Below are 15,217 nucleotides of genomic sequence, written 5' to 3'. Positions count from 1 at the left end.
CACAGCAGAGGGACACAATCAAACAGCCAGTACAGTTACTATGAATTCACCAGAGATGCTCAGAACAAATGAAATATCTTCAAAAAGCAGATCTGATATAAAGAAGAAGTCATCAAAAATATTAAAGTGCAGGTATACAGATGTGGTACAGGGTAGGACGGGCATCGGACTGTGTGTTTATAGTCTGGGTAACATATGAATTAAACTACTCTGTATGAAATAAACTACACAACATGTAATGCTTTTAGGAAATATGAATGAGAGCCTGGAAACATTTACTCATGTAAGCCATGAGTAGCAATCTTACTCCTAAGTAGAAACCAGTCACACTAGTAAGGATTTAGGCAGTCTGATCCTTCTACTGAAGTATGGACAGCAATAACATGAATTATTAATTTAAAAATTATTTTCATTGTTATGAAAGAAGTCTAACTCTAAGCTTGTCCATAGCACCTGCTGATTCTTTAGATTGTAAATTCAAGAATGCAAGTTCCCTCAGACTGCTCTTTTGTTGACATGGGTTAATAGCCCAACTTCTTTTTCAGGTGACACAGACTGTCCTTTAATGAGCATCATTATCCTGCCTTAGTACAACTGAACAACATATATGCCTAATAGCTGTCCTGTGTCAACAAATTTTCTGATTTAACTTGCCATGTATGTGTCCTCTTATCCTACAATAGGCATTTCTTCATTATTTAAAATAATAATACCTGCATATTTACTCTACTTGGAGAATACAGAATTAATTTATTCAGGAAGGTGAGCTGGCATTGACAGAGGCTCCAGGAAACTCCACATGGGAGAGAAAAATATTCCAGTTGGGACAGAGAAAGTACGATTCTGGAAAACACAGTTGATGTGCACTATGTGCTACTTGCACAGGACAACAAATAAGATAATCCAGGTCAAGGCTCAGGTGCTTCTGAAACGATAAAATTAAAACTGGTTAGTGAACACGCTCTGGGCATTTAAGAGACTGACAAGGCATTAGATGCAATGGCAATGTCCTCTCTATCATGTTAACTTGGTCTCCCATTGATTTTAATTTTGGCATTTTGTTCTTTTAAGATATCTTGTCTAAAATTGTACTTTGCAAAACTTAACAGTAAATTATCACGGGTTTGGGATCTGTGTGCGTGTTATATAAATATTCAATTAAATATAACATTGGGCTTCTGCTACCTCATGTGAAAAAAAAACCATCTAGAGAAAGTATGCAAGAATTCCAGGGCTGCAGAGCTGCTTTCCTCTTCTTTAGCTATTAAGGTATTTAACTAACCGCTTGGAATATACTAACTGCGTTCACTGTGACAGAAGGAAGAACTGAATTTATAGAGATTATCAGATAGATTTACTAAGGTATTCTTATTTTACTGGGATGATCTCTGAAGTCTGACATAGTAGGTTTATTTACAGTGTACTAGATGTCCCAAAAGGCTGTTACTCATTTTAGGATTGGCTCCTTGTGCCTAATGTCTGCGTTGGTGTTTGTACAGAGTGTTTTAGTTCTTATTGATTTTACCCTCTCTTCTACTCCCCACACTTTGCCAAGTTACTTTAAAAACTTACAGCTCATTATGAGAAACGAAAAGTTTTAACGCACAGGATCAGGAAAATCCCGACTATATTGCAAACATATCTGATCATTTTGGCAAGACCTGATCTACAAATGCCAATGTACTATCAATATGGCAATGATAATAGAAACCGAAGAGGTGCAGCTAGTAATCTTGTGCAGTTTTTACTGATACAAATAGAAGGTGAGTTTGCACAAGGGAGGGCTAAATTAGAGCAGTTTCATACATTTTTCTGTCAACTGAAGAAAAACTAAGAACTATCACAGCATGTGGTATAAAGGTGTGTTTTCCTTTTGACTGTAACACAGGATCTAAAGCATTAAGTAAACACTATCTCAGGTATTTTCCCCAAAACGTTCAAGGATTATTTTCCCATTCTGTTACCAGTACTTGAAAGAAAAACTTACCAAATGTGTAAGTCTAGTAAAATGATATATAGTTAGGACATGTCTTTCTTGATGCAGAAAGCTGACAGTTGATTTTTCATTACTCTCATTGCAGCAAAGTGCATACATGAACTGCTCCAGCACGTCAGAGGGGCCAGTTTGAGTGCTGCAGGAAATAACTTGCTCTTGTCTGTTTTATGAAAAGTTGCAAATTAAATTTTTGAGTTAAAACGTTGAATCTCTCCGACACATGAATACAGCGAAAAATCTGTTGTGAATACCAGTGAAAAGTACAGGGAAAAATAATGGAGAAATATTCTTAGTAAAACTTGTCCTTCAGTCTCTTGAACAATTGTTTTCTTTTCCTATGGAGGGAAAGCCTAGAGTAAATTAGCTGTTTTCTTGTTTAATGTGCTCTAATATGAAAAAAATTATAGACTTAAATCTTATGTAAAAGCATTCTATTCTCCCTCGAAAGGGCTTGCTTCAAGCTCTTCATTAGCTGTAGAGAGCAGTGATATATTATTTTTGCATTCCTGTGGACTGCAGCAAATTGTCCCTCTTGGCTGTCATTGTTTCCTATGGAAGCAACAATGGCTTCCATTTATCACAAGCTGACACCACATGGCATGCAAAATTACGTTTCACACTGCAGCATCCAAAGAGATGGTGTAAATACAAACCATTTACATAAAACACCTAGCAACCAGCAAAAAAATAAAAGGACAAGTATAACTGGCTTGAAAAATGAAGTACTTTTTCATGAATTACAGTGAGTTCTAACCAGCAGCTCCGAAAGTACTTACTAATGTAAAAATCATCTTACGTAGAATGTATAGAAAGAATCAAGAGGGCTCCAGGGAAGACAGTGAAATTTCACCATAACAAAAAAAGACTCTGATAAACATACAGTTTTCTAGAGACATCAAAGCATAGTGCAGCTGTTAGCACGTCAAAGAAGTATTGTGTTCCCTCCAACAATTCACTGGTGTCAGCTTGTGTTTGGTGTTATTGATATTAGAATAAGCAAATGCAATGGCCTAACAGTGACTCTAGGCTCTTTTTGTTTCAGTTGCTGATGGTGATATCAGTGTCTGCATGTTTTTACATACCGTAGGTAACCCCCTCACTCATCTATCAAAGGCCATTTCATTGCAGGATGCAAAGGACTCCTCCCCAGCAGCGCAGTCAACATCTACCTTGCTTGTCTGAGAAATGCCTGAACTTTTGTGTCCTCTCACAGGAATTCTGGGGTATGCCTTGGCTATTTCTCTGACGTCTGGTTTTGATAAGTGATTTTCAGAGCCTACTGTCTCCTAGGAATTCTGCAGGAAGAGACTGGGTGAGGTCATTCGGCTTTCCACTGAGCTTCCTTTCTCTGTTTTTGGCCATTCTAGTGAACATGACCCTCTAGCACTCAGGAATATTTCTGTTCCCTTAGGAACTATCGACCACTTGCTGGTTTTATCTCTGCACACACAAAAGCTCCATGTCACTGGAAGGGGAAACAAGGTTGACATTAACCAGGGGAACATAAGCAGCTCGTAGATGCAGCTGTGAACTGAGTTCATTTATTAGCTCAAGTGCTGGCAAAGCTTACGCTTGTTTCTCGGCCTCTCCACTGGCCACTGGCCTAGGTCCGAATAGCTGAAGGCAATGGAATAATAGCTGGTTTGTCAGCCCATTTTATTCATGAAACGGGGCACGGTAGGAATACTTGGAAAGAAGCAACAAGAAAACGCATCTTATTTTCTGTGGTTCACAACCACTCTGCCTCAGAGAGTGTGTGACTTGCATACAGCTCTTCTGTACGAGACTATTCATATCAGATTTCATTTCTTGCTACATGGGTTGCTATGGATACAATTCTGAACTGCTGCTTTTGTAGGCCAGGAGATTTACGGCTGCATCCTGAATTATTTTGCTCATCAGAGCTACATAAGATTTTTTTTTTAAAACAGATAGAAATGCAAACAAACATACCTTGCATTTCTCAAAATATTTTTCACAACTGAACCCCATATTTTGGATCTTCTTTAAGTCTATCAGAGTCTGTGGATCAGTTCCCTATTTATACGAAGCTACTGGTTTATAAGAAACGCATAACCATACATACAAACCCCTAAGAGGCAAGGCCTGGAAAAAGAGTCTGTATCAAAACAGGCCCTCATACATTAGCCCTTGCTCTAATCTTACTCATCCCAGCTTTTTCACACAGAGAGGCAGTCAGGTTCAGTGAAGCCACAGCATAAACAGACTCTTTAGAAATCCAAATCATGTGATTTATGATTAGGTTATTGTTCATCAAAACTACAGGAAGCCTGGGTGCTACAATACACAGGAATCCAAAACAAAGCATGTACAAGTAATACAAAAGAGCACGTCGTTAATATTAACTGCTAACAATTCTAAAGCATCCGACAACAAATCTTCATATAAAACAGACAGTCGGAAGTTCTGGGATAAACGTACTCCTCCACCTTCCTGAATGCTATTAATCATACAGGATGCACATTGTCTTACCTTTCCTTGAATGTGTTCATTAGCAGAGTCTCTGGCATCGTACTGATGGCTAAAGGAGGTCTGTTCCTGTAAAACCTCTGGAAGACCTTCGGACGCCTCTAGGAGTTGCAAACGGAATTGAAAAATATTATATCGTTAGGAAGCACTTGAACTACATGGTCCAGGGTAGCCCACACAAACACGCTACATGCTGTGCAGAAGATAAGTGATAGCTGCTTTTCTTGAACTGCTCAAGTTTCCATGCCAGACAAGTGGAACCACAGCATTTACTACAAGGGGAAGTGGGCACAAAGGAGTCGGATACTCAGCTGTGCTCACACATGTCAAACATGTCCCTCATGTTTGTGCTCGCACATGTCCCTCAACAAAAACAACAGTTTTGTTGAGGGACAGCATTGCTGAGGTGGCTTCAGAGCAGTGGTTTTACAGGAGTCAAGACGAAGGCCAGGTTGGCACGTTTTGGAGCAGCATTTCAGTCCGATCATTTTTGAAGGACAGGACAGGAAAGTCCTGTCGGATCACTTGGCAGGTGCATGAATACTTCTTACAGTATGTTCCTTCTTGTTTTCTCGTGGACGTTTTACTTCATATTACCTGTCCCCTCTGCAGGACAGTTTAGAAACTGCACCATCCGTACCAGTTGCCACTACACCTTCATCAGCAGTCTTCCAGGCAATTTTCCATCTACTAACACAACAGTATTGCCCTCTAAATGAACAAAATTTTCACTGTTAATATTTAATGAAACACAGACTGATCCATTACACTGAACCATGACACATCCAGGCACAAGAGGAAGAAAAACGTCCAGCACAATTTAAATACTCTGTATTAAAGTCTCCAAAATTACTAGAAATTGTTAATTTTCAGCTTGAGGCATGGTATAAAACCAGATTCACTGGTGAACAAGTGCTCAAAGCTTTCTGAAAAGCAGGGCTGCTTAGAGCATTTCAAGCAGGTCAGGCTGTCTCACTAATCACTGTTGAAATGTAGGCCACTGCACTTCCATTTGCACAGCTGTAACACAGCAAAGTTGTTGGGAGTCACAAGGACACAAAACACTCTACATAAACCCTGAATGAGGGAGCAGAGCTTGAATACGGTAAATTTATAGTTGGCATCCCTATGACACAACTAGCAGCATATCAACAGATGCTGGCTTACTGCTATGCCATTGCTGGACCAAGACCTACATCAGCTGAAAGATCCCACTCTTCTTGTAAAATATATATGACAATAACGATATTCCATTAATATGTTGAGAGGTATCTATTATTAACTAGGCAACTAGATAATTAATAACATCCAAAGAGCATGTTTTCTCAAAAAACACATACAGGAATATTAATTAGCTGACACCAAGCTCTCTGCTGCTACAGCCAGACTGCTCCTAATAACTGAACTGGCTAATTTAAGGACATTTATTTGGGTAACATGCAGCATCATACAGAAATAGTGGTCTATGGGCCCCGTAGAGCAGCAAAGGCCAGATCAGGTCTTTGAAGTGTGATAAACCTAAAGTCCTTTGTTAGAGTAATAGCAGAGCAAACAAGATACGCCACTGAGAAGATAGGGAAACAGAGGTCAGCAATATGAGTTCCTCAAGGTCAACTTAACTAACAGCCTGTGCTTAAGTGCTTGGCTGCCAGACATAGCAGGCTAGGAGGGAATGAGTATGCAGACCACTAAGTGATATGTATCTCCCAGTCTTTTCACAAACTGGTCGCCTCAATGAGGTTGTAATTAACATGTAGCAGCTTGCTACATTAGCACAGGACTAGTAGTGAGAAATATACTGAAGACCTTTAATATGCTGGAAGTGGTTAATTAGTACTAACGTGATTCTGAAGATAGAGCAGATCTGCATTCAAGTACAGTGCCAGCAGTTTTAGGCCAATCATCTTCTACTCAGCAATGTTCGAGCAATCCCAGGCAATGATGTGTAAAATCTCACGCCTCGGTTTCACTAGCTACAGAAGGGGAATAGTAATACTTACAGCTTGGAAGTGCAAACATAACTTTTGAAGTTCCTACAAAAGTACGAACAAGTAAAGATTTATTTGCAGCTGTTCGTGGAGCTCTACAGGCTTCAAGCATGCCTGGAGCTAGCTACAACTTCCTGTGCATTAATTATATATGTTTAGAATTAACTCTCCTTTATTTGTATAGATAAAGAAGTGTATTTTGGTAGAACTATAAACTGCCTATCTGATTACTGATCACAGGTGTTTAATAACTGAATCTATATATGAAATTGAGGAAGACCTTGTGTGAAAAATAAAATTAGATAGAAATTCTAGTTTCCAATTATCATACTGGAACACAGAGGTAAGAAATATATTTATATCAACCATGGCAGTAGCTGCATGTACAATATTGCTATCCATTCTGCAGACTCGACTTTTGCTGCATAGAAAATGCCACTCTTCAGACATGAGTTAGAAACTAAAGTTGCTCAAAACCACATGTGAATGCCATTGTTGAAATTTTGAGTATGCATGTAGTTCACAAAAGTAGCAGGGACTTTCTCTTCAGTATCTGAACACCTGCAAAGACGATCAAACCCATTTTCTTAATAGATTACTCAATAAGTTCTGTCAGCTCTCAAATACATTATCTATCTTAATACATTTCAGCACATTAGTTTTGCACATTTGTTTTCTATAAAAATAGATTAGCTCATTTCTCTCAGTGGAATTTTAGGTATCAGAAATCTATTCATAATATCTTACATAAATATTCCAGCAGAGAGCCTGAATGAGTTAATATTTCCAATAAATAACTAAAATATCACCCATGCACATGACCGAAAAGGAGAAAAACAGATTTCATGGTAGTGTTTTCCTTCCACAGCACTGCAAGTCATCTTGGGAAGAAACGCACATCCTTGCCGATAAGCGTTCTGACATTCACTCCATACATGTGCAATTCTTGCACAATGAGGATCATAAGGGTGGTCAATACACATCCCCACAATGCTCCAATGATATCACCGCAAACATTCCTAGAGTTAAAATGCTAATCTAGTAATTTCCCTAGATTTAATGTGTGTTGAAGAGTGATTTGATATGTTCATTATTCTCAGCAAGAGGAATTAGCATTGCTGCAGTGGTTTGAATGATTCTGCCCACTGTGTCTCACAGTTGCAAAGGTTTTTTGGCTGCAGCATTGAAAGCTTGACAGTTGCTCACAATTTAGGGAGTGAAAGAATGCATTTTTTTAGAACTCTATACTGAGATTTTCCAAAAGGACCAGCCTGGCTGTGACACAGAAAGAAGTCTGTGTGCCTCCAACAACCTGCCTGTATGTTTTTCAAACGGGGTCACAGACACACATGTGCAACATCCACTGCAGGTTTTGTATTGCTGGTGGAGACGCTTCAGGAAGGGTGCAGTGATCTTTCATTGGCTGGATCATAATCAGACAGCTTTGCTCCATTGTTGGTGGTTCAGGGAACTGCAGATAGCTGGGGAACTTGCAGAGTATTTTAAAACGGTGGCTTCTTCACATATTAAAAATACCCTTTTCCAGCAATCTTTAACTTACCACCTCCCTCGGCTACATACTTGTGCTTGACACAGAAGTTAGCTTGGGGCCTTGGCATAGAGGAACCTCATTGCTGAAGCCTAAAAATTAGTAATCTATTTGTGTAGCAATACGTAACTAGTTTGACACTTTACAAAAACAAAAACACACACACAAAAAAAACCCCAAACAACCCAAAACTAAAAGAAATCCCAAAGAGATGGTTTTGGTAGGTATAGAGCATATCTAAAGATCCATTCAAAGAGCCTGCACTCCAGCTGAGAAACTTAACAAAACTAGATCTAGCTATTAAAACACCTCTAAGGAGTCGTGTTAAGAAAAGGGGGAATCCTTACAGGCCTCAGCAGGCAATAGCCCATGCAGCTAAGTTAGCACATAAAACAGCACCAGCTATTGTTTTATTGGATTCCTTGGGGGGTACGACAGGGGGATGCTGAGCAAGAAGGAATTTTTATGCATATATGCATACACAAAAGGACTATTTTTTCATCTATGTAAAGTCAAAACATACTGGAACCATAAATTACATCCTGGATAAGTGTTCAGAGTTTATATCCTTTTAAGGAATACAGCCTGAAGTTAGCACCCACTTCCAAGGTATAATCTTCCATCACTGTTAGATGCTGCTGCCTGATCGCAGCCAGACAACTGGCTCAACACCAAGATCACAAGTGTGCCAACATATGGAAACAATTGCTTTCCTTTTCATTGGGAATGACATATTCTGGGTGTGTGCACAACATCCCCCATCAATCATTCAAAATGGCTCATTATTTCAACTTAAACTTATTATCCAATAGAAGATCCCTAGAGCCTTGTGTGAAGGGTAGGAATGATATTTACACACCCTAGAAAGCAAAAAAGCCTCTATCCAGTGATAGCCACAGCGTGCCCTGAGCTTGATTCCTTCTCTGTACAAGGCTGTTTCACACACCAGCATTGATGTTGCTCAAGTTTAATGCAAAAGCAGCTAAATCTTGAAATTATGCTTGCATAGTGAGGCCGTGCCAGCTGCTAATCATCCCTGGGACTCCAGAAAATCTCCACGTTAGCTGTCTCAGCAAGGAAAGTAAGGGGAAAGGTTTAATAGTGAATATTTGACCATAGATTACATTTTTTGACACCAGTAGCAGCCCATCTGTCTCAAAGAAGTTACAATGACAGAAGGGCTGCAACATGAGGAAAAAATCAGAGGATTTTTGTTGAACCTGTGTGGCTGATCTGGAGACAGATCAGGAAGGGAAATTCCTGCTGAGAATGCAAGTAAAGTCTAGTTCAAATAGTTTTCTGGGCTGATAAAACAAAGGATAGCAAAGGGAAAAAAGAAAGGCAAATAACTTCCTAAAGAACTGCCAGTGTAAGTGGAAAGAAAGCAAAGATCTAGGTTTTTAAATTGATAAACACTAGTGATGGTGGTACTTTTGGAGTTAGTCTGGGCAGAGGCCTTCTGCATCCCAGGAACAGACCCACAAATTGAAAATGAAGTTGTAGCTCAATGGAGGTGAACGTATACTTTTCCATTGCTTTCGATAAAGCTAGGGTCTTGTGGGAATGTTTGAAGTCTACTGGTGTTGGGACTGACTATTTCATGTTAACGTGAATTCTGAAATTAGTCCTTCTATGGATTATAGAACAAGAGAGGCCTTCACATGGAGGACAAGCAGGCAGAAGCACACCTAGCTGCAATGTATAGCAGATAGAAACCACCAATGGGGCTTTTTGGCAAGAGGAAGACTATTATGACAATTAATGATAGGCAATCAAGAAACAGACTAAATTTCTACCTCTGTATTGCCTTCCTGCAATAACACACACAAGTCTCTCAAAGGCAGATTTTTAAATGTATTTAGGCACTCAAAGATGCAGATGAGCACCATGTAGGATTTACAAATGCATCTATGCAGGCTAGATGTTTATCAGCACCTGTTTGTGTCCTTTGGGTCCCCTATTTGCAAGAAGATTACAGATGTCATCTATTCAGATCACAGCCAAATTCTGCCTTCACTCATATGCCCAACATTTCCATGTAAGTGAAAGAGAGGAGTGAGCTCATATCTAAGGATGGGACTTAGCCCCAAGTAGAATAGGAAAAAGGATTTGCTGCATGACAAAAATAGGCCGAGTGCCTTGTCACATCTGACAAATGCCTCAGATAGCATAGCACAGACTTGTGGTGGTGCTATTAAAATAGATTATATTTCCACTGAATAAACTGACTTCTTATCACAGGTAGGTTGGTAACCACTTTCTCACTGGCAGTCAAAATGTGTCTCAACATCAGTGGGTAGCAGGTAACTAACCCTTATACTGTTCTGAGAATGTATTTCTGATGCATCCCCTTGCTACCATTTCCTGATGAGCTCCTCCAGGCTGCATTCTGCAGGCCATGGAGCTCCCCATCCACGCTTACTCATGGGAGCTGCTCAAATATAAGGAGAACAGAAAAAAATTCTAGCCATTTAGAGCACAGGCTGCCAAATCAGGCCCTTTCTTGCTGATGATCTGCCTGGGTTTGGACGTTTTCAATCATATAAAATAAAATTAGGTCAGACCCTCACCTAACGTACATTCATAACATCAATGGCCCCTGCTGCAGATCGGGACCTAAGCAGTAGCTCTGATCCACTGCTGCTGCCTACTGACTAGTAGTTAGTATTCCTTTACAGTCTTTCTGAATTTATCTTTTATAAATAGAAAGGCTGTATTAACAAACAACACTCGAGGAACTGTTTTAGTTGTTAGCATAAACTGCGATGAGTCACACAAAACCCACAAGCCAGCTGATGAGAAACCAGCTTGCTTTTCCTGTAACAAAAGCTGACTTCCCAGATGAAAAGACCATGGCCTCCAACTTATTTTGGTTTGAAAAACCAGAAGTGGGCAATTACGTTTTCCAGCAGATACTACTCTGGCACGGGAGAAATATTTGTTGATCTGACTAACTGGCAGACAGGCAGTTGTTGGGTGTGTACGACACAAAGAATACTTTCATTATTTGGCATGGTACAGCATTTCTGAGATACCAAAGACCATGGCTAATTAAGTGGAGTGATGGAACAGAATGATTTGATGATAAGATTTAATTGGTATGAACATTCTCATAGACTAGTTACTGTAACTGGAAGGACCAGACGCTCAGCTGCGTTGAGCATTGCTCAACTGTAGCAGAGGGAGTAAAGAGCACAAGGGTGCCCTTTACTCGCTCTTGCTCCTGGGACTGTTCAGGGTACAAATCTGAGTAGATTGTACAAGTCTTCTGCAGCCCCATTCTGCTGTTGCAGTAACTGAAATCACCTGGATCAGTCATAACCCCTTGCCCTTACCATGCCCCCACGCCGCCTGTTGGGGAATGAAGCTATGTGGGAGCTACTACAGCACACCTGCGCTGCCCAGAGCCCACGCCACAGACTGCTCAAGCTGCTTCACAGCGACAGATGGAGCACAGCACAGGATCCAACCACCAACTGTATGAGTGTTGCTGCTTTCAGTTGATTATTTTGATTCTTTCTTAATAAAGCTGATTATCTTAACTTTCTCAATGGGAAACAACACTTGGGTAAGCCACTTGGAACTTAACAAAATGATACTTGTCCTGCCGTTCGGCTGACATCAACAGAACAGGTTCCCCAAGTATTCTCTATAAGTACCTCTATGAAAGCCTTCCACAAGTCTCCCATCTGGGGCTCCAGACTACTAAACGGGTAGTGCTGCAGCCTCCAGAGATACAAAAAGTCTGTTTAAGGGCTCCCACAAGGCCAAAAATCACTGATCAAAGCCACGGAGCAATGACCAGGGTCATATTAGGACCAGTGAACTGGTGTCGCCAAGGGGAAGGGCTTGCCTTTCAGAGCATTCTCCTTCCTTGGACACAGATGGATGATCACAGCATTCTGTTACAGGCCACTTCCATCTGCCTTGACACATGGCCAACATCAAACAGGCAAGAGAGCCAAGATCTTTCCTAGAAGAGCCTGAAAGATTTCTGCCACAAAGGTACATATTATTTGTGTTCAGCACATGCTTATGTCACTAAGTCAAGCAACACAGCACACAGAAGAGTGTCACAGGCTTTAGAATCCTTCAGGTAAACTTAACTACCACACTCAAAAGTCATCCTAAATTTCATTAGTCGTCTCTGCACAGCTCTAACTTTTGCTGCAGAGAGAAAGAGAAAACTGAAAGTAATTCCTTAATTGTGTCTCTCTCCTTTCTCCTCAGCATTTAGCAAAAGCTGTCAGGGTTCCAAATGTGGCTTTTTATTTTCCACTACACAGGCTCAGCTACATGCAGTAAATCTTAAAACACTGTTTCATAACTCACTCAAATTTGGCTATGGTTTCAATGCAAAATGGTCTACACAATTGAAAAACTTGCAGCAGTTAGGCTATAAACAACACTCATTTGATCTCTTAACACCAAGCGATACTGTATATATCAAAACCCACATATATAAGTTAACTATTATCTCTGACTTTCATTCCTAGATGCTAATAGTTGGATGGAGACCTCTTGAAGATTCAAGAGCCTGATATGTTGAAAGATTTGTGCCTATCTGTATTATAACATTTTAATATGTTCTTCTCCTCCACTAGCAGAGACAAAGAAACAACAACTGCCATTCTCTTTCCCCTCCCACTCCGGAGGAAAGCAAGCCAGCACACGATAGTTCTTGCTGTAATGTAAAAAAAATTACTTGCTTCAAATGCCATTGCCCTCCCTTTGCTGCCAGAGACCTTGGGAACTCCAGCGTCTACCCAGGCAGCATCACCTTTGCTTCTGGCTTCGTGGTGTCTTGCAGAATGAATCTGCTTCATCATTTACTAAAGAGAAAGAGCCCTGAAGCAGCAACCCCAATCCTTAGTCCAGGGGAGACAAGAAATTATCCCTCTCTTCAAGGCAACATCTCCCCTCCTTCCTCTCCCTTATTTTCTCCCTATAATTGCCAAAGTGTTTTTTTTGGAGAGATTTTAACACTGCATAATCTTTGCCCTATTTCCTGCACATCTCAGATTGTTCTGAAATTGCCAGCTAGGGAGGAGCCTCTCTCCAGACTTCAGAATCTAAGCTTCCTCTTACCTCACAGTAACCACGCACCTCAGAGCATCAGAGCAGCATTAGACTTAATGTCAAGTGTATCAGGCTCTCATAACTGAGAAAATGCATTGGGTTCTTGAACAGAGTATAAGCTGTTGTGTTTCAAAGTGTTATCTGGCACTAAAAAAGTAATTCACATCATTTTTTTTTAGTTGAAGACAATGCAGTTCAGCCGTAACACTCTAGTCTTCAAGAGTGCCGTCACATGCTTGCCATGCTGCTCTCTTGGAAAATCCTTTGGTGACAGCAGCAGTCCCTTTTGATCCTCCTGGCACAGTCAGTGAGGGTGTTGGCTTATCAACCAGTTGCCTCAGAATAAATATGCGTGGAGTTAAGAAATGCAGAATTGCAGCTGCTCCGCAGCAAATTCTTCTCATAAAAATAAGCGATGAAAATCACAGCAGCAGCAGTTTGAGTTCACTTGCTGATAATACACTGCTACTAGGCACATAAAGAGATACATTTAACCAGTACTGCTTTTCCAGCCAGTCCGCTAGCTCACCTGTTACAGACATGCTTTTAGATGAGTCTTTCCCCCTCACGTAAGTCTGGTTTTATAGAAGACTTAGATCCCCAAATACCCTACTTACAGAGAATAAAGTGCCAGTCATTATACTGACAAAACACTAGCAAGAGGGAGAGCCTGTCTGAGCAGTTTTTTAAAAATTGGTCTAGACTTGCTCTCATTAATTTGCTTTGGAGGTGTCTGGGAAAAAGGACAAGAGAATGTATTCTGCTTGCCTTGAGCCCTGCTGAGACAGCCCTTCACTAGCACTGTGTTAGTCTGTGCTGCAAAGTGCAATGCAGCAGCTCAAAGCAAGCACTCAGGCAGGAGGACATTCTGTCAGCTAAAGTGGACACTGCAAACAACTGTCCTCTGACAGCAGAATTCAGTCAAACACTCTCAAAAATAGTATCTCTACCTATACATTAAAACAGCTGAAGGAAGATGCCTACAATCTTACAGCCTCCAGATGGAGATTTTAAAAACAGAAGTATTTCCTCATGTCGTAACTCAAAAAGGTTTGTTTTTTACATACCAGAAGAAAACAGTTGTTACTAATATAGGGTTATTTAACAGGTGAAATCTGCTAGCAGAGACATTCGATTTTTATAGATATTTACTCAAGATGGCAGATAGTCAGAAGGAAACACCTTGAGTGATATCAGTATGGTAATTCTTAACACATACTGTTACAAGGAAACAAAAATCATATCTGCGGACAAGCGCTCCCCATAAAGTGTAGTTAGAAAAATGTATGTTATTTGCTATTTCTGAATACAGACAAAACCAAAGCACAGAACTTAGGAATCTGTTGGCAGATAACAACTATTTGACAGCGTATACAGTGCAATCCAGTCAGGTAACGTTAGCTAACATTGGAGAAAAATTCTGAGGGTTCTCACCTATTCCACATGAAGGCTGCTGCTGACTGAACTCAGCTGGCAAAACCAACTCACAGTCTGGTTTCTGAAGATTCGTTTTGTGGGTGCTCTGTAATTCAGTGGAGTATAACGATACATGTGGGACTCCTCAGCTGCCCACCAATGATGCTTTAATAGCAGAAGAAGGAAGAGGAAATTGCACATACACAGTTAAACGCAAAGCTGCTCTTATTACAATGCTTCTAAAGTGTCCCCTCAGAACACTATCCACTACAACAAAACCTTGCCACTACTGCTAAGCCCATTCTGACACCTAATACTGGCTTTCCGAGGAAATAAATTCTGTGGCTACATGAAGTCCCAAAGTAATTTTAAATCTTAATTATGGATTGTTCTAGGGCTGATGGTCTCACTCAGATGTGTAGAATTTTTTTACTATGGGTTTCTCATGCCACATACATATCTACACAATATTGAAAGAGGAAGTGCAAATTGTTCATACCTGTTTTGTCCTGGTGTCTTTTGCTCCCATAGAGTACATCGGCTCATTTAGTAACCTCACATCAGAGCTAATCTTGCATAATGTGGTCGCGGATTATTGTACCACTGATGAACATAAGCAGTGTTTACTTGAAAAAGATTATAATGTCTCTGATGACAATTCTTGTGCATAGTCAGTATTAAAAATTTATATATATTTAT

The 15,217-nt window shown here is 40.3% G+C and overlaps 1 long non-coding RNA gene across 1 annotated transcript; it reads right to left on the bottom strand.

Moving 5' to 3' along the window:
- Positions 1-730: 730 nt before the first annotated feature.
- On the bottom strand, positions 731-2,315 carry LOC121096307. Its single transcript, XR_005830446.1, has 2 exons — positions 1,988-2,315; positions 731-925 (listed from the first exon to the last, which is right to left on the bottom strand). It is a non-coding gene; the product is annotated as an uncharacterized LOC121096307 (long non-coding RNA).
- Between the last annotated feature and the right edge of the window lie 12,902 nt (positions 2,316-15,217).

Source organism: Falco naumanni, chromosome 12, assembly GCF_017639655.2.
Source record: "Falco naumanni isolate bFalNau1 chromosome 12, bFalNau1.pat, whole genome shotgun sequence".
Classification (NCBI taxonomy): domain Eukaryota; kingdom Metazoa; phylum Chordata; class Aves; order Falconiformes; family Falconidae; genus Falco; species Falco naumanni.
This window is presented reverse-complemented; position numbering and strand designations above follow the sequence as displayed.